The sequence below is a fragment of the Dromaius novaehollandiae genome, chromosome 5, assembly GCF_036370855.1.
Source record: "Dromaius novaehollandiae isolate bDroNov1 chromosome 5, bDroNov1.hap1, whole genome shotgun sequence".
NCBI classification, from domain to species: domain Eukaryota; kingdom Metazoa; phylum Chordata; class Aves; order Casuariiformes; family Dromaiidae; genus Dromaius; species Dromaius novaehollandiae.
The window spans coordinates 30,744,989-30,765,243 of NC_088102.1; the positions used below are offsets into that span (position 1 = coordinate 30,744,989).

Genomic DNA, 20,255 nt, shown 5'->3' on the forward strand with positions numbered 1-20,255 from the left:
GTTATGATCATGCTCACAGTGCTGTCCTCTTCCTTTTTTTTCTTTCTTTTAGCACACGACCTTCTGATGACATGTCTGATGAGATTTAGGTACCAAACAGGTTGTCTTCTGGGTGATGTGTATATGAAGGCAGTTGATTATATATAGTAATACTGGACAAATCTCCTAATGCTCCCTCATCCGAAGCTTGATCTGCCTTTGCCTCACTCAAATCAGTTGCTATCTTATTTTTTAAACATGCTGTTTCAGTGAGAAATACTGATGGTTTCCATTGGGGGGGGGGGGGAAACCCAAGAAAATCATTTCATAATTATGCTTCCTGTACAGTTTATTTCTTCTCTCTCTCATTCTGGATTCTGCCTTATATCTGGGCCTCAAAAACTAAGGCATGTGCAAGCATGAGCGCTTCACCTTAGAAAAACAATTAGACATAACTTCATTGCCACAGAACAACAGTAAGTTGATTTTGAATGCATCGATCAACAGGAACAGTGAAATGGCACACAAACTAAACAGCCACAAATCTCAGACAGTCCAATATTTTCTTCAACCTGCAACTCCCCTTTATTTCCTGCATGGCTACTCATCTTCTAAAAAAAGGACAGAGGAAATGGAACTCAAAACAGAAGTCTCTTTCAAAATTACTTTAATATGACTTTCTAAATATTTCGCTGTTTATTACTTACATACTTTTAAAAATGCATTGTTGTCTACCTGAAACATTGGCAAATGAATCTCTTTAAAACCCTTATTCTCTGAAAGCCTCTGTTGAGTATTACATATGACAGTTCTGTAGTGATTAATTATGTTTTAGGAGCTGGTACAGTAAATCAGAAAATAAAACAACACACAGGCATGTAGCCATATACAAACAGTACATATAGTTAAGCTTATTCCCTCTTGCTCTTACGCAAAGCATACTTAGAGAAATAGGCCCGATACGGTCAAACCCACACCTTTTATTCAAAGAAGAAAATTCAGCACCTATTCTTACAAAGGTGTTTACAAGGCATATATAAATTACACAGAGCTATTAGCAAATTGCATCCTAAACATTAAGCTTTCCTTGCTGTAAAGCCAGCCAAGAAAACTGCTATACTAGCTCATATTGAAAATATTAATAACTGGGCTAAGTATAAAAAATGAAACTAGAATAAGGAATGTTTAAAACATGGGTGCCTTTGCCAGATCCAAGAACATGTTCTGTAGGAAAACAAAACAAAAATACAATTGGAGACAGCTTAAAGAAAATAAGAAAGGTGTGAAATCACTGTTTCAGCTAACAGGTCCTCAGCATTTCCATGCATATGTTTGCATATTGTTAGTTTCATATTTTAATCTTTCATTTACACAACACATGCACATCATTTGTATTATGTAAACTTCAGCAAATATTAGTCATTTGTGGATCACAGAGCAAATGTTTTAAATGAGGTGATTTAAACCATTTCTCATTATTAATGAACACTGATCAGGTGTCTGCGTATCCAAAATTACATGAATATGCATAGTAAAAACCAAAGAATTGTTTACAAAGAACTTGCCTTTTGATACATGGCATACTGAGGCTGCGGTTTTAAAAATGTACACTATTAGGAAGCAATCAGATTTGGCACTAAGGAATGGGATCAGCCAAAAGATAACACTGCTTTACTGGACTAAAATGTTCAACAAGTATTCTTCTTGGTCCTATATTGTTGCCTTTTCAGCTAGAATGGTTACTGGAGGAGATTACAGTCTTCTTTATGTAATTTGATTTCTATTTAAAGATGATATAGCTGAAAAGGATTTGCATAATTATTTCCATAAGTGCATGTAATATCAGGGGGAATCCAGAGTCCAATTCGCTAGGCACAGAAATCCAGTTCGTGCTACCCTCTTTCTTTTGTCAAGTGAATTAATAGACTGAGGGAGTCCTCTAGCTGTGCGACACTGGTGCAGACGTAGCTAGTTAATACTTTTCACCTGTTACAGACCGGCAGTGGCTGCTGAGTGGCCTGGGGTTCGTTGTGTTCTTGGGCAGTGTAGGACTGGTAAAGAAATAAAATATGTTGCATGCGTTTCTTAACTGCAACGTTCTTGTTAACATAAAATGTTTCATTTAATTTTGGACTAGATAAAATAATTCTTCAGTGCAGCATAATCCAAATAGTGTGACAGATGTTATAAAAGGTTATTACATTAAAAAATAAATAAGCTAGATTTTATGTACGCTGTCTTTTTCACCGTGTAACCTACTGTATAAACAAGCATGATGAAAGTGCTGATTGACAGAAAATGCATTATACTGTAACAGTAAAAGACGAAAGAATTCAGATGTATTGGTATGTGACTGAGAGTCAGTATTGTTTCACTTAGGGAAATCAACTTGCAGTATGTATTTTGATTTAAGGGAAGAGCTTAATGTACAGGAGGTACAGTTTAAGAACTGATAGCACTAGATGCTATGGCTAATGCTATTTTTTAATCCATTAAACACCTACACTCTAAGCAGTTGCATGACAAAATTAGCTACCGGCTCTATCAGTGCTGCACAACCCTAGTCTAGTAGGACTACTTTATCCTGTGGTGAGAAGACAATTTAATCTTCAGATTCATTCTTTCCTCTGCTTTAAGTGAACAAGGGCTGCTCTACTGTGACAGTCTGTGGATGCTATGATATAGATTACTATTTAATAGCCAAAAATGAGATTAAGAAAGTTAAAGTCACAAGATTTCTCACAATGGTCGTAATAATAAATTAATGTGTATATACTTAATTTCCCACAACACCTGCCACATCAAAAACTGACAAAAACATACTGGAAAAACTGCAAAATATTTACAGCACGATTAGCTGTGTGCATGCATGGCTGATTTTGTGTTCCTGGAGCAATACAAAACACCAATATCTAAGTTAAAGAATTTTGACTTTTTATTCCCTCTCACTCCACATGATCTATATTTCTCAGAAGAAAAATAGTGGAGTTTAAAAAAAGGCAGTAACATTTATCCATGAACAAGTTTGGCAAGAATATTTAAACCACAAGAAGTTGAATTCCAAAACAAAGGAAGTTAAAACCTTATCTCCCCTGATAAAAATATCCTAAGAAATCTTAGCAGGCTTGATTGAGACACATTTTTTGACACTTTATACTAAAGCTATGCTTTTTTTTTTTTTTTTTTTTTTTTTTGCTTTAAAAATTATATAAAACATTTTTTTGTGTGAAAAATCACACCCGAAAATTCTCCCCAAATGGAGACTGGAACAATGCCTTGTAACAGTGTTAATTGTCACCATGGAAACCAGAAGAATAAGCCATTTTGAAACTGGTATAGAAGGCACACATTGAGCAACTCAAGCATTTTTCTGCCTCCCTCAGTGTTAAGGAACAAGATGCCTAGTCACTGAGAGGTCAGAGAAAGAAATCATCATGAAAGGTTCGTAGATGTGCACTGTCTGGTAAATAATAAAAAAACCCCTGTACACAGTTAACAACTCTGTAAGACTGCACACTGCATCTTTCAGAAAGAGAAACATCACAAAAAGATGATCAGGACTGGGGTAGCGATTCCACCCCTCAAGCAAAACTTTAGGGCAATATTATGCGAACCTTGCCCCTAAAGCTCCCTGGGAATTCTGTTGTTGTAATAAAACTTCAGAAGAGGAAAGAAAAAAAGCCTGCATGATGGAATTCAAAATAATGCTCTAAAAGCACACAGAGAGATTAAGACATCCATTGTAAGACTTTTGTATAGTGCTTCTGTTGGTTATAGTGAAAGGAGACTAGACATACTGAACACACAGTGGAGCTATGGCTACGAAGTACAGAAGAATTAAGCCAGTAAACTTTCTCCATTATTGCAATAAGGGTGTACTATTTGTAGATATTCTGCTTTCTACCATTCACATACTAAAAATGCATCTTCAACCAAATGACACTGTACAATGTACAACTCTCATCAGGACTGCAATTTTATTTTTACCTGGATTGTATCTTTACATTTTTAAAAATGTGCCTGTCAGAATGATTCAACCGCTGCAGACAGAAACACACAAACACACACACACACGTGTGCAGTGGATATATGTGCACGTATAGTCACTGTTGACGCACATTCACGAAATACATGTTACTGGCATAAATACTGCACAAGCATATTCACCGCACCTGAAATATAAATATATATAAACATATAGCAATGCATATGTAACGATATTTGTCCATCATCTCCTCACACACATTCTCACTTTGCTTTCTGGATAATGTTTGCACTCTTCATGCTAGGCTTCATGGTGGCCCCTTAGGAAGCCCATGCCTAATGCCATTCAGTGATGAACAAAGAGTCCTTTTATTCCAAAGTCCAGGGTCCAAAGCTCAGCTGTATACAAGCAAAGTGAAGGAATCTGCTAGAGGCCAGCCTCCCCTTCACAATGCCTCTTAAAGCTTCCACCTTTTTGGTACTATCAGTGTGAAACATTTTAGAAACCATCCAGAGGCTTGCTTATATTTCTTACACTGTCAATACCACTAGAACCTCTGGACAACATTCAAGATCTTGGTTGAGTGATCTGTCTAGATAAATAGCAGTTGCTGTTTCTTGCAAACTTCATGTATTTCACTACTAGCGATTTATGGCAAATAATTGCACAGGGAAATTATAAAGACTCCTACAATTGTCCTTGTAAATTAATAATAGGCTTTCTTGATTGGGATAAATTTGCTGCTGAGCCTTTGGAAAAATTAAAAAGTGCAATGTCATTTAAAATTGCCAGAACTCACACAGTAAATTACATCTGAGGTTAAGAATCAGTTTTTCCTCTTCTAGCTTATTCCATTTGCATGATCTGGAAATCATATTACATTGGCTATGTATTGTTAATTGGACATAGATTGCATTATCTTTAATATAAATCAAACTACAAATATTAAAATGAATTGCAAATTCTCTAATAGAAGATCATAAAACAATCTTTTTTAAAGTATCTCCCATTAATAATTTAATTCCAATTATATCACTCAGAAAACTCAAGAAGGAGAGCGCTAACTTATTTCCATTTGCTTCCCCCCCCCCCACAAATAAGCACAGTAGTAAAATATGTGTTTATGTGGGTGTGCATGTGTATGCATGTGTGCGTGTGTGCGCGCGCGTGCATGCAGGTGAAAGAAAACAAATCTTAGCACTTTTGTCGTAAACCCCCGCAGACACCTTGCTTTTTTATTTCAGAAAGTAGCAAATGTGGCTTCTAATTCTGCTACAGATTCCCTTTTCTAGCAGCCAGTGAAATAAATACGTTGAAAGAAAGATTAAATAACTTCACGAACTAAATTTTGCCTACATTAAAAAATTACGCAGTCAGTACCCATTTGTTCTGCCTTTTTTTAAGGAAGGTGATCCCAACCCTTTAAATTTTACCATAAATGTAATATCTTTTTGAAGACTTTGTATGCCCTTTAATGAATTTATATTAAATATTTAATACTGTTTAGGGCATATCCACTACTACCAAAAACAGTTATATTCCCAGCAGTCCCACTGTTTCAGGCAGAGGGCTTGATTGATCCTCCTAGCCTGAATTGAGTAGAATGAAAAGAAGCAGTTGGAAAATAGCTGCAATCATTTAATGCAGATGACCTCTGACAGGCTCACAGCTCTTCTATCTGAACAGAAATTTGCATGGGGTCTCTGTGCAGAGGAACAATGTAACCTAAATGGTAGACAATCTTTATTCTAATGAAGTGGGTGTCAAGGTCAATGTAAAACTGCAATGATAAATGGTGCACCACTAGGCAAGAGAAGTTGCATAGGCATTGTAGTGCTTTCACATTAATTGAAGGCTGAAATGCACTGAGTGAAAGCACAAGACTCTCTTTTCACCATAATGTGTTAATGCACAAATGTTTAAATGTTTTATTCAAGCCTCTAGCCTGTTGGCACAAATCTTATTGCAAACAAAAATACAATAGTTGGCCAATAACCAGAAAAATAGAACTTTTTATTGGCTTGCCTTATTTCTCGAACCCCTAACAACTTCCACAATCTACTCAGAGCAGCAAAAGAATAACAAGTCTCCAGACACCTAATGTAATTCCCATGATCCTTTTTCTATTTAGGATATCTGTCTTTAATTAGTTCCAAACAAGCAACCCTTTAGACAACTCTTCATTAGATACCATTCCCAATGAACTAACTGCAAGAAGAAAAGTCATGCTTCAATATTATTATTTCCTAGATTTCAAGTTTTCTTTTAGCATATAGTTAACATCTCCAGGTGCCTTTTGTTCTCGGTAAGAATTAGACCAGTAAAACTGGGTTTTGTAATGCAAAGAGTTGTGTGTCTAGAGTGGGGACTAAACTACAATCTGTTATTGTGGCTTTGTCAAAACTGCAATACAACTATAATTATAGTACTTCATCAGTCGATCAAGCAATTTGTAGAAGGCAGTACATTTTGTCTTATAAAAATGAGGAGGACAGTAAGCTGCTTTTTAAAATCCTGAGCTGCTTAAGCTTGTTAAGGGTATATTGTTTGCTAATACACTCATTAGCAGCCAAGCATTTTAACTTCATCAATTAAACGGGAAATGGTGTTGCACCATTAGTTTCACAAAATGCTAAAATGCAGAGAGCATTTTACAGCTAAGAATTTTAAAAAATCTATTTTTACCTGCAAGCGGCAACATACACTCCAAACTGTTTTCTGACATATACATGGGGGGTGTGTGTTTGTGCATGAATGTAGGTGGTGAAAGCCTCGTATATAGTTGTGAAGCTAATTATATATGTACACATATACACCCACTTAAAATTTCTCAAGTCCCATAAGGACTGCTGTTAAAGCACAGACTCATTTCCTGACACCGATGAACATTTACTCATCTGAGTAGTCCCAAAGATGACAGAAAGTTTGTTCCTGTGAGCAGCTAACAGCCCTCCTGTATAACTAACAGGTTCACAATATGGATGATAAATTTTGAATATTTATCAGCCGTTATAGTTTTAGGCTCTTCTGCGCAAATAGATGTTAACAATACAATTACAGTTATTACACAAGGAGCTATAGCTTGCTACTAATTAAGAGTATCTGCAGTACTTTCAGTTTCTGGAAGACTCTGAGTGGCACGTACTGTACAACGCCATTTCTCTTTTACAACTCGGCTGTGAAAGGGAATTTTCCATACGGAAATCAGTCTTCAGGATATTGCAATGCAGAGAATAAACTCCAGTGAAAAAAAGTATAGTGTAAAGAAAAAAACGTTACTGATGAAACTGTTTAAAAAACTGTACAGCTTCATCTGTGTGTGATTTGTCAGGTCTGAAGCTTTGACGTGCCCAAGGGGCAGACCCCAGCGGGGAGTAGGCTGCAGAGCTAAATAGCTGTGAAAGAAGTCTTAATGTAGGATGGAATTCAAACTAACCTTGACATGACCTCAGGAAAAATATGCAAAAAGTAAAATGAATGCACTCGGCAAGATACATCCTAATTTTGTGGCCAAGCTGGTTAGTTTCGCAAACATAACTGGGACGTTAAAAGCAAAATAAAATACAGGAAAAAGGGGAAACTTAGGAATTCAGAGTAAAAACTTGAGCAGGCATGGTGTGTGACTGTGGAGGCATATGAACCATTTGGAAACAATCCAAATAAAAACCAACACTGAACAATATTGTTGTCAGCCTGTCTATTCAGGAAAATTGTTTTTTTTAGGTTGAATATAAATGACACAAAGCCAAGATTACATCACTGCATTACAAAGTCTGTTGTGGCTTTTAGCCGAACAAGCCCCATGGATCTACTGGCTGATGGCCGTAATTCAGTAAGAAGTTTTAAGGGCTTCTCTTTTTTTTCAGTTTCATTACTATAAATATAGAGGAATTTCATTTTAATATTGATTATTTAAATTTTTTTCCAACCACATCCCACATCCTGAGTTTGTTCTGCAAGCTTACTACTTGATGCAAACAATAAAAATTTGAGTGGGTATATTAAGCCCTGATTTGGCTTTATTATGCTCTTTGCCTGTCTTGCTCAGTGTTCAGTTAAGCAGGAAGACATCCGCCCTAATATAGCAGCCAAGAACTGGCTAATTCACTAGATATATGGAAATTTTAATTGAGTGTCAACTTGTGTTGAAATTCAATCCCATTACCTTCAGAATGCAATTTTGTAGCAATACCAGTTATTTACTATGCTATTAACCAGATTTTAAATATAATTAAATTGCTAAGAACATATAGCCAAAAATACAGCAGTTTGAATTCCTATAGCAACGGTAATCAAATATCAGATGCATAAGATCCCATTAGATGTACAAATGGTGGCCCATCTATAAATGAAGACAAACCCTGGCAGATGCTATTAGAACATGGTCCCACAATACAGGTTATCATGCAGTTCAGGGAAGGCCATATAGTTGGTGTACTTCAAGTTATAACAGCATCTTGATCTGGTAGATTGTGTATTTAAGTGGGATCTTTGGCCAATGCTGCACTAAGGAATTTCTGAGATTCATCCTGCACTGCTTGCAACAATGATGTTAGAGCTTTGATTACTATGTTTTTTTTTCACACCTTGCCCCAGAGGTGTGACTTTTGCCAGGGACTAATATTGATGCAACCTATAGACATGCTTAAACACCAAATTTAGAGTTAGCTTAATTTACATTTATTTAGTTGCCTGGAAAAGTATTGATGTGAGACAAAAATAGTATTCTTCAGGACTTAATATCTACTATATGTTGAGATTAGTGCACATGTATATTTACTGAGGAAAAAGCACAGAGTAGGGAGGATTCCAAAATATTGGTGTAGATGGTAGTTAGCCCATTACTGACTAAAAAATGTACTTGATGGCAGGGAAACTGTTTGGCCTGGAAACAAAAAGGTGAAGTTGCACATCTCCCTGGTATAATATTCTGAAATGCTGACCCAACATGTACCAAATCCAATATAGCTACATTTTTACAAAATAAATAAAATACGACATTATAATATTATGGAGACTTTAAAGAAAGTAACCAAAGAAACTAATTTATAACCAGAAGATCTCAACTTATCCTCCCTTTTACTAAGCTGTGCCTATTTTTGTAGTATGCATGAAACATAAAATTGGAACTCCTCTACACAAAGATTTAATTCCAAATGCACCTACTACTGCCAGACTGTGTATTACAGGCATCATTTTATTTTGAAATGGATGCTCCTTTGCATTTTTCTTTCACAGAGTGACTCTTCTAAAGTCATCCCTCCATTTTTACTCAGCCAGAATGCTAATGGCGGTCAGTAACAGCCTCTTGTGAGTGAAGTCGGACTGAAAAGGGACAAATAAATTATCCTTTCTTCTAGCAATACCTACTGGGACATGCTTGATGGTAGAAAATCTCAAGGTCCTTCTTCTCTCCTATTTCCTATACTGGTTCATGGGAGAAGAAATTCCTCACTGCAAGCAGAGCCAAACTGAAATCAGAAATCCTCAGGTGGACATAGATGTAATGCAAAGTCTCTGCTGAAGGCCAGGAGAAGCCACAAAGGAGTTCTCGGTTCCTGATGGCTCCAGCACCCCTCTGCTTAAGGCACATTGACTCCTGTAATGCCATGCTACTATGCTTTGTCAGCTATGAAAAAAGAAAAAATAGCAGTGGCCTGTGCTGACAGCTCTGGAATCTCTGCAGGCTGGTGAATGGCCACGTCCCTACCCAAGTCAAGACAAGACACACTCTACATCCAGCTTGCTCAGTCTCTAACCTCAGATTATGTGGATCCGAGTTCTCATTACCTGTAGTATCTAGGGAAACAACAAGATGTTTGAAGTATGTGAAATTTTTTTGAGATGGGAGAACTTGCACCTATCTCTTAGAGGGTCCATCTAGGTACTGATCAGAAAGGCACAATCTGATGTTGACAGCAGGTTTCTAAATTTGCCCCAAAGTTATAATGAAAAATATCAGTTTTATTTTACATGCACATACTAGTGAAAGCTAATAGTTTCTATAATGTGCTCTTTGTTTTGTTTCTTATAATTTCCCTTGAGTTATGTCAAAGTTGGCACATTCAGCAGGTCCACAAGGAGTGCTAAAACATCTTCATTGACTATCTACAACACTGGCAACCATCATAATTTCTCCTACAGCAATGCAATTATAATGTACTGCATCAAAACTATTTTTAAAGCATGTTAAAAAGAAATTTATGTAGCTAATTACTCAGTATCATCTCCAGACAGACATATACTGAACACCTGAAGGGACATAACAGTGAATAGCACTTCACTTTCCTAGTACAAATTAGTCTCTTATTAAAACAAAATGCAAAAGTTACCATTCCAATGTTGTTATCTGTGTTAACAGTGGGCTAATCCCATTTTAAGATGAATTTTGAAAATAGTTAAAAATTCTATGTCCGGTTTGCAATCCTATTCTAGGAAAAATTTAGTACTTTTATAAAAAAAGAAAAACTACACTCAAGTTGAAAAATTATTTTTATGATCAACTACAAGCCTCTCTCAAAAGCAAATTTATAATGGAAATGCTGACACAGCATAAACTATGGCTGTATGAATGATACAGAAACAGCTAGTTCAAAAAATATTTTTAGCATTAGGAGAAGTCCAACTTTGTTTAAACCTGGACTTATTTTTTTACAATAGCAAGTAATGTTAACAGCATGCTGAAAATGTTAATGCTAAGTGTACAGTGTCAAAATAGATCGACTCTCTCTGAAAACTGGAAATTCAAGCTTTTTAAACATAATCCAGATGTTTGGCTTTTAATCACATTTCAAGAAAGAGGAAACTTATGCGATACAAAATTCATACATACATATTTCATTAGTGCCTTTCCTATCACTGAATTAAAAATTTCTAACATATGTTTTCCTCAAACAGATAATGTTTTAAATTAGAAACACTGGCAAGAACTTGTACACCTCACAAATGTCATTGAATTATTTTCACATGGAAGAAAACACTTCATTTTTGTAGAGCATTAACAGTTTTAATAGTGAATGCTGCTGCAATGATCATTTTTCCCTTATTGGTAGGAAGTTCAGTAGTCCCTGAAACAAACTAAATATATGAAGATGACTGAACAGCAAGAACTAACAGAAAATTTGAGCCTGATAACACCCTAAAGGACCCATGGGCATTAACACAGATGCTTTTCTCTTCCTCACTGTTGTGCAGTACAGCATAATGCTATGCCCAAGAAGCTTTTCTAGTAAGAGTCAGACTACCTTGCAGATGGAAAAATTGCTTCCAAGATGTATTTCAATTCTAGAACAGATACCAGCACCTTTATATTTGCTGAATAATATGTAAAGGATATTAGTGTGGCCTTTGTTTCAAATAAATGACACGTGATGAATTATGATTATTTTAACCTTCGGTGCCTTAGAAAATTAGACTCTGCATCCACGTCTAAAAGTGGACTTTCAGAAAATAATAATATTTTTTAATATAATTTAAGATAGACAAAACCTAAGCAATAAAATTATTTGGGAGAAAGTATCAGACACATAATGGCCAAAGAAAAGGGAGAAAGACAAACAAACTGTGCTTCTGATTGCCTGCATGTTGCATTGGGCTTGCTCGTCAAACTGGGGATGTGTGAAGTGTGATCCTGAATGGTTAGGCACAAAAATATACACTCTGTTATTTTGTGATGTGATGGAATGAGATGCTTCTGAACATAACTACGAACTTCACTTCTGCCCAGAAATGTTGGGAACTAAACAATCCTGGACATGCTCAAAGCTGGTCTCTCAGTATCTCAAATAGCTGCTCTGCTTAACTTCTTGCCATCAGTAGGGGTATGTTTAATGCAGTCTGTTACGGGAAGACTCTTTGCTCTTCCTATGCTCCAAATCGTTGCAGGCTTGCAACAGTTCTGTGAAGTGGAGAAATATTATTCTCAATTTAAAATGGGAAACTGAGATACAGAAGGACTAATTGTCCAGTGTCACAACGATCTCCGAAGTAGGAACACAAATCTTTTCAGATCCATTCCAGTGTTCTGTCCAACCAAATGTAGTTTATTGTGGCTGAGCTCAAAACTAGCTAACGTTGTCTGTTTTCTACTAGAGTGAAAAAAGTTAAATCAATTATTGTACTTGTGATGCATTTTAGTCATATCTCATCTCTAAACTCAATAAATTTTTAGTACTACAAGATGTTTAAAAAATAATACTAATAGTTACCTTTAAAATGTACATGGATGCAGTGACACTGAATTCATTTTGTCTACTGAACGATAACTTGTGAGACAGAAACAAGAGCAACGCTTCCTTTGTTTCTTTCTGTGCCCCTGATTTCAGGTAACTTTTCAAGGATTTATGCTGCTACTAAATGTGAACTCTCTTATTTGCTGGCATGGTGAAAGCTGAAAGCTTCTTCTCATTTCAAAAGACGTTCTGCCAAAATATTCTCTGACAAAACTTGGGTTGATTCACAGGTCTGAAGTCCAAGAAATTGTGACAATCTAAGCTAACCTGTATAAAATGAGCCTGATGAGTCTCACCTTCTCACCCTTATCAAGCTCACAACTTTCTGGGTTAGAGGAGATCAGGATTGCATTTAGCCCTGATTCAAAGATGCAAAAGATGGGAAATTCATAACATTCCTTGGTAAGATGATAACCAACTAGCTTCCTTCACTGTTAGAAACTGTATAGCTTGCTTCTACTTTGAATTTGTTTAATTTTAACTTCCAGCTGTTTTATCTTCTTATACTTTTGCCAATAGCTTGAATGTCTGTGCAAAGCATGACGTTACTACAAGAATCAAACATGAAACCAGATGACTTGCACTGATCTCAGATTAATTCTTTTTGGTGTTTCTGGGATTGCAACATACAGAATCAAAATAGAGAGAGGCAGAACAATTTTGCAGAGCTTTATGAACTCAAGTACACATATTTTGGACATTCCTATGGCTCAATTCTTCCTATGGCTGTCAGGAAGCCAATTTTCAACAATCTGGCCCCGATATAAATGAAAAATAATGGATTTGGATTTAACTTGCACTTATGGACAATTCTGCCTATACTGACTTTTTGGCTTTTAGTTGTTTGGCTCTCATGCTTCAATTTAAGATTTTTTCTGCTCCTGTTTATGCTGAGGATGAGGATGGTGAGGATGAGAAAAAGGTCACAGTAGCAGGCGAAGTGGATAGCAATGAAAATTTCACCCACCAGGAGAATATTTTTAGTACATACTGCTAACTGCTCTAGATTCACTTTGGAAATTATAAAGTTGAATGTGAAGTGATCTTGACAGACCAAGAATCTGCCCCTTTGTGTTTAGCATTTTGTAATAAGCTTCTCTAAAATTAATGTACAGCCTAACTGTATATTAATAGAACCTGTCTTTCAATAATTAAAAAAAAGCCTTCTGTAAAGATACTACAATGAAACTGTACAGATGGATTTTAGAAAGTAAAACACAAGTTCATCTTGACTTACGTGGCCTTCATTGTTGAAATGATAATCTCCATGCCCTAAGCAGTCTGATAAACTGGTGACTATAGCATCAATATTCAACAACAGTGCCTTCAGAGACTGGCAAATTATTGGTATTTTAATATCTGAATTCTAAGTAAAGAAATGTAAAGGGCATGTCTTAAAAAATTGGAATGGATATGCATATAGTTGAGAAAGAAAATGCTTGAAAGGACCACAGCAGTAGGAAATATCAGGACATAAAACCAGTAGTGAAGTAATACAAAGCAAATTCAGGGTATTTTGAATCTACTTCAGTTGTAGAGAACACTAGTGAAGACATACGATTTTTTTTCTTTCTGGCATTCTCTCAAGACATTCTGGTCCTGCTTTTGTGGACAGCTAATCCCGGTAACCATGCATGCCATGATAGCTGTGTGGCAGTTCAAATTGTAATTGGAAAGATCTGTGACCATTAAGACAAGCTAAATGCTTAAAGTAACCTGTGCTGATGTCTTCAACTTTAACTGTTGCCTGCCTAGTTAATAAATGTGTATTATACTTAAATGTGTATTTATAGAATTTAGCAATTCCTAATAAGGAAGGAAAAATGAAAGAAAAAAAGAAAAAGGTGAGGGGTGAAGAAGCAGATCCTATTGTTTACCCAGTGTTCTTGAGATTTTTTTAAAGATGACATTCTGTGAGAACATCAGGAAAAATAATTGACTTTCTTATGGTGGCAGAACCTCATGAATGAGATTCTCTCCGCACTTCAGTGACACATAAATAAGTGGTTTTACTTAATCTCATATTTCCTAGTTTAACAATCATTTTATAATTAGTGATAATTATAAAAGATAAAAGGGCACTTTGTTGAATTCCTCACGTTTTTAACAGTACTAGATTATTTTCATCAAGTCTGTATCTGAATCTTAACTATTTTAGGTTATTCCTTTAGCTGTTATGCCAGAAGTATAATATGTTAATACAGAACTGAAGTTTAAAGAAATTTAAGCAATGAGTACATATTTCAGAACAGGCCATAGAGCTTTTGTACATTAAGGGACTACACTAGCACTACATTAACCCTATTAAAGGTAATTTTTCCAGCTCACTGGTGATTGGCATTAGGTACTGACGTTTGAAGAATTGACATTGCGTTGATTTTATTCTTTGCCACTTTAATAAAGTGCTGAAGAAACAGCGGAGGCAGAAGTTAACTATCCTTTGGTAAAGCCATTAAGCACTTAAGAAAAGGTTTGAATATTCAAACCATGCAAAAATCTTTAAGAAAAAAATATATTTTAAATTTTGCAACCTTTCATAGTTAGGCCTGAAAAAGTCCCATTAGTATGAATACATTTACATTTGACTGGTACAACAAAAAGAGCCGACTTAACATTACAAATGCCACACTGTTGCACTCACAGAATAACACCATCTAACAACAGAAATTTTAATAAATATTATTGTACACCCTTCCCAAGATGTGAGTTAGGGCATACGGTGAACAATACAGTGTAGTAGGCCACCTGGTGGTCAAATAAGCTAATTATCCATTTTAAACTAAAAAAATTAGAGGACCATAGGAAGAAAAGATAAACATGGAGGAAATGCATAAAAATAGTCGATTAAAGCCCACTAAAGGTAGAGTAAAGATATAGACAAGAGAGGCTTGCTTGAGTTTATCTCAGGACTTCAGGGACTGGTTGCTGCTTAAGGCAGGATACCAAGGTTGATTGAGTAATGGTTTGCTGTGCTAAAAACAAACTGTAGCTAATTTCCTTGGCTTTTCCCATACCATTTTGTAAAATAGGGTTTCATAACAGGTCAGCTTGTCACAGCATACCCCTCAATTCCCTATATAAATATGGACTGGATCAAAAAAAACCCCATAACTCTTTTCCAGGAACTACCCTGGGAAGCCTGAACACAAACTATTCAGAAATGCCTTGACCAGTGCACTGCTTTAAAGGACCTTGGGAACTGAGACAACTTTGCCTCTAAATCTGCACCCTGATATCTTATAGCCCTATAAAACAATCGCAACAGTTATCAGTACAAGCTGTTGCTGATACTGCACAGTGAGACTCAAAAAAGAAGTGGATACGAAATGCAAGGTAACTGGGGACTAGTGACAAGCAGCTGAGATGTGTGAACAGATGAGTTAAGGCCACAACTTTGGAAGGATCATCAACTGTTGGACTTCTGACAACTGAGGATCAAAAAATGGGAGACTGACTTGAAAACCAGCATAATAAATGAGATTTTGAGACTTATTAAGTCAGAATCTGCCAGTGGTGAAATCTTTAGCACTAGAGTAGTAAATTCTGGCCTCAGCCAGACAAAGTCAGCAAACTAAAAGGTACAGCTACAAAAAGAATTAAAATGAAAGATGCAGCAATCTCTGAGAGACCTGGCAAAGGGAACATATGCTTCAGGAGGGTAGAATTTAGAAAGCGCCAGAGAGCAAAGCAGTGTGCGTGTGACTAAAAATGTTAGGTGTTCTGTGCTATTTTTAGCCTTATAAGATTATAAATATCAATATGAAAGTCTTTTCTCATAAGATCGCCATATCAAATTTATAAACAAATCCTATGCATGATCTAAACAGTCTTTGATGATTTTAACCAAACCTAGTGCCTAAACCACATGAAGATCTCCCATCACACTAGGTTTCCACATGTGGAGGGTACTCAGTGAAGAGATGTGCAGAATAAATATAGGCACTCATGAGCACAGCAGCTTTTAAATGATGTGTAAGTTAGCAGTATATTTCCACTGACCGGCCTGAGGGGAGGGAAACAGGAAATTGGTAGAAGAGAGATTCTCTGGCATGAATTCACCTGGGGAATTTATCTTCTGACTGCTTAAACATGCAGGGACAAACCAGAAAATGTTAGCTATCATTTCAGCATGCCTCAGTATCAAGGCCAGGATTTCCACCTGCTGGCTTACCATGGCCCTAAAGAGGACTACCTATGGACCTGGTTTGTCCATTAAGAATACGCCGCAGTTGAGTCAAGAAATAGCTGTGGGACACATTCCTTTTAAAAGAGATGCAAAAAGCTCTTCACATGTATCTCAACTATTTACCGATAAGCAATAGTGCTTGCTGTTGCCTTCCTTGACCAGCTCTATTCTGCCTCTCCTGTGATCTGGCTGCTAACAGGAAGAGTTGAATTTTAATTAATGTATGCCAAACAGAGACATTTTCCCTAAAACGCCCATTTGGTTGCTTAACATTTTAATACTCTGAGTAACTTTGAAATGGGCCAGGAATAACAAAGCTCACTTATTTAGCATATGTGCTGTTCGAAAAGAAATATGTATAAAGATGTGTCTTAAAAAAATGGACTAAATGGACATAATTGTCTTTAAATAACTGTAGTCTCTACTTTGCATCTATAGTAAGTTTCTAAATATGTTAATCTATTTTCACGGAGGACTCAGTACTGTCCATTAATTTGTAGAGACATATCCGGCACTTGAATTGAGATGAAAGAAAAAAGCTGGGGTATGGATATGTTTGTGGCTAGTGGCAGTAGTTGGCGTCTTAAAGGTAAGATACTACTCATCAGTGGTATTTAACCTCTTCAGGAAAAAAAGCATCCCACACTGTGCACATAGAGGGAGCAAGCTGTGCTGTCACTTCTGTACAAGGTAGAAATTTTTAGGTTCCTACAAGTTCAGAAACCAGGGCTAGAAGCCACTGCTCTGCAAAAACAAGATACCACTGATGAGCTGGTGCACAGTATTTTGCCTCTGCAGATCACTGATTCCCACCTCCTGCTGGGATCCAGAAGCCCCGACTCTCAGAGAGATGGCCAATCTGCATATGTCAACTAAGTCTCAGTTATATGTAGAAGGTCCAGTGTGGGGCTCTTATGACCTACCATTTTCACATCTACAGGAAAGTGAAGGAAAGACAGTTTTAATTTACCACCTATAATGTTTCTCTCACCTTTAAATTAAGCCAAAAATAAAATCACAATTGGGTAACATAAATCAGTTTTCAGTTTTCTCTACTGTAAGCCAATTGCTAGTTGTCACTGGGAGCCTTTGGGGGATCTCTGTTAGAAGGAATGCCATTTTCATTCTTACCTCCCCCTGCTTGCATTCACTATTTCTACTGCGATGTGAGGAAAACTGACATAGGAGCTGCTACAGGAGCTCTATATCACTAGAAGATTCTCCTAAAGCTCTGGAAATCTGTAGTGTAAATACCCCGCTCTTCTAAAGTGGAAGACTGTAGCTCTAATTGCTTGAATTAACTGTACTATTAAAGGACTGATGTCTTGTTTTCAGTTTTCTTTGCTCTTTTATTTATTCTTTGTTCCTTTACTGTTTTCTAAATCATTCCATCTTGACCATCTCAAGGTGCTTCTGTAAGGTGAGCAAAAAATTTGTAAAAATTGTTGTTCATTTCTGTGAACGACTAGACTCTCCTTCTGTCAAGTGCTCTGCCTGTTTCCTGAAGGGCTCCTGGTTTCTCAGGGCCAAGAGCAAAGTCCCTCAAAAATCAACAGATGCCACCCACAGGAGACTCAGATTCTTTCAAGTTTTCGGTATTTAGATTTATACCCCTCTCCAGGTATCTGTTGAGGAGTTGCTGATGGATTGCCTCTTCCTTGACATTTCTGTTTCCTATGTTTAGCTTGCCATCAGCTACCCACTTGAGGCATAGCGGTTTCTTTAGTGCCTGGTTCATATTATACCCAAATACCTCTAGGAGCTGGCTGAGACTGGTGAGCATAAAAGCCTGTGGATATCTCACAAAGCACGTGGCAAAACAGTAGCTGTTGTTCATTCAGGTCAATATGCAAAAACCCATTTTTGACATCACAGTGAACACTTTTACCCTGAAAAAGTCTGGGTATATGCCCCAGGCTTCAGTATTTTGTTCAGGGATTTTGTAGTTTATTCTAGGATTTCCTGACCATAAGTAGATCATCCATCCACTCCACATTAGTGTCTATGGGTACATCACTACTTTGCCACCTTACTTTTTTCAGCATTTTTACTAGACCTAACAGAATTCTGTGTTTTGGTGGAGTCTAGGGTGGTAATATGGGGTTTTGTCACCTTCTTCAAATATAATATATAGTCAGCTAGAATGTTACGGAGGGATCACAGTGACTGTCTTCCTGTTTCTTTCAAATACTGCTTTGAATGCTGCCTTGCAATTGAAACCAGAGCGTGCACAGACCTGAGGCCCACTTGTGTATAGAACTCCTGAAAAACAGCTACTATAAACTTTAAGCAATGACATCTCTTATTTCAGGGTTCCTTATTGACTGACTGCATTTATCCACTGGCCTCATAATGATTTCATTGCACATCTGCAGTGCTTGGTTGCATCTCTCCAGTCTAATTTTGCTCCTTATCAGTGTTGCGCTGCAGCTGGCTCCACAATCCAGCTGGTATCAAATTAGTCATTGATCTAATAGCATAGTTGCAAATATAGCAATTGAATGCCTGGCAGCCTTCTGCATTGCCAGAACACTGAGAAGCTTTAGATCTGCTTAAGTCACATTACAGATATCTCGTTCTTCTTTAAAACCTCAAGTTCTCAATGGTTTCGGACATTATATTTTAATTTCAAAGGTAACTGCAATATTCAGTCTGTCTGCCTGGCCCTTTTCTTCAAAAGTATTTTTCTTTTACCTTTCATGTTGCCTGTCACACTACATATGTTGCACTAAAATGCCTACGTATTCCATCAATCTGCATCTACCCTGCTTCATGGGGTCTTTTGATTTACATCTATGTGTGTGTTTTCCTGTTTATGTTATAGCACTTTTCTGGAGAGTTCAGCCACTGTAACTAAGCATATATTACATCAGTTTCACTCTACTGTCTTCCCTGTGATTTGAAATTCTGTATTTCACAAGAGATCCTGGGAAAGAGATACAATTAAGAAATGTTTTATGTCTCCAGTTACACATGGGTGCTATAGTTCCTGGCTCCACACCACATTCCCTTTTCTGTTTCTGGTTTTGGTTAAGAAAGCCTTTTTATAGCTTTTTATTTATATAGAAATATTTGTACCATTCTGATCAATTCCTTTTACACACTAAAATATTGTTTCTATTGCCTCAAAGCAAAGCCTTTTTTGTCTAGAGTTCCAGTTTTCCTGGAGCTTAGAGTCACTGTTATCTATTTTCAATTATTTTTGGTGTGTTTTTGTTATCTGAGTAATCACAGACTCTTACTTCCTTGGGGTCTCTCTAATGTGACTTTTGTCCCATATCTCATATGCTACATTCATGAAAATAACATGAGAAGACTTGATATTCCTAAAATTAAACTGCCTATTTACCCCCTTGATCGATTCTTGAGCTTTGGTGGGCCCGGGCAGATAGTCATCATCTGCACTGAAACCTGCTCCTCTGTCTCTAATTGTCTGGACACCCTAAGTTAATCATCAATCTACAGTGTGTATTCACGTGTTTTTACAATGAATTATTATGTTTTAAATTAGTAACTTTACTTAGTAACTTTTATATTAGTAACTTCAGAAGTGCTGAGGAACTGTTATTTGGCCATTTTTACAAAAAAAATCCTGTATTTATATTAAAAGTGAAGCAAATATTTATCATCACATCCATTCTAATTTTTAGCAGGCATTTTGTGAACTAAGGACACAGGAGACTAGCCATAGAATTTAGTCATTAATGTTGGAAAGAGGAGATATGCACAGAAATAGCTCAGCTCCATAGCTCAGCATACGAGGCAAAGGTAGAAAAGAGGGGTGATTTTCTTCACCTGTTTTATAGGCTTTTTTTCTTTTTTCTAACTATTACATGTTTCACCCTCTGCCTTATATATTCTACTAGATAGCTAA

General features: G+C 36.7%; 1 protein-coding gene across 3 annotated transcripts in view; it reads right to left on the reverse strand.

The window, feature by feature from the left end:
- AKAP6 (A-kinase anchoring protein 6) overlaps positions 1 to 20,255 on the reverse strand; it is a 289,951-nt gene that overhangs the window by 51,103 nt on the left and 218,593 nt on the right. The window lies entirely within an intron of this gene.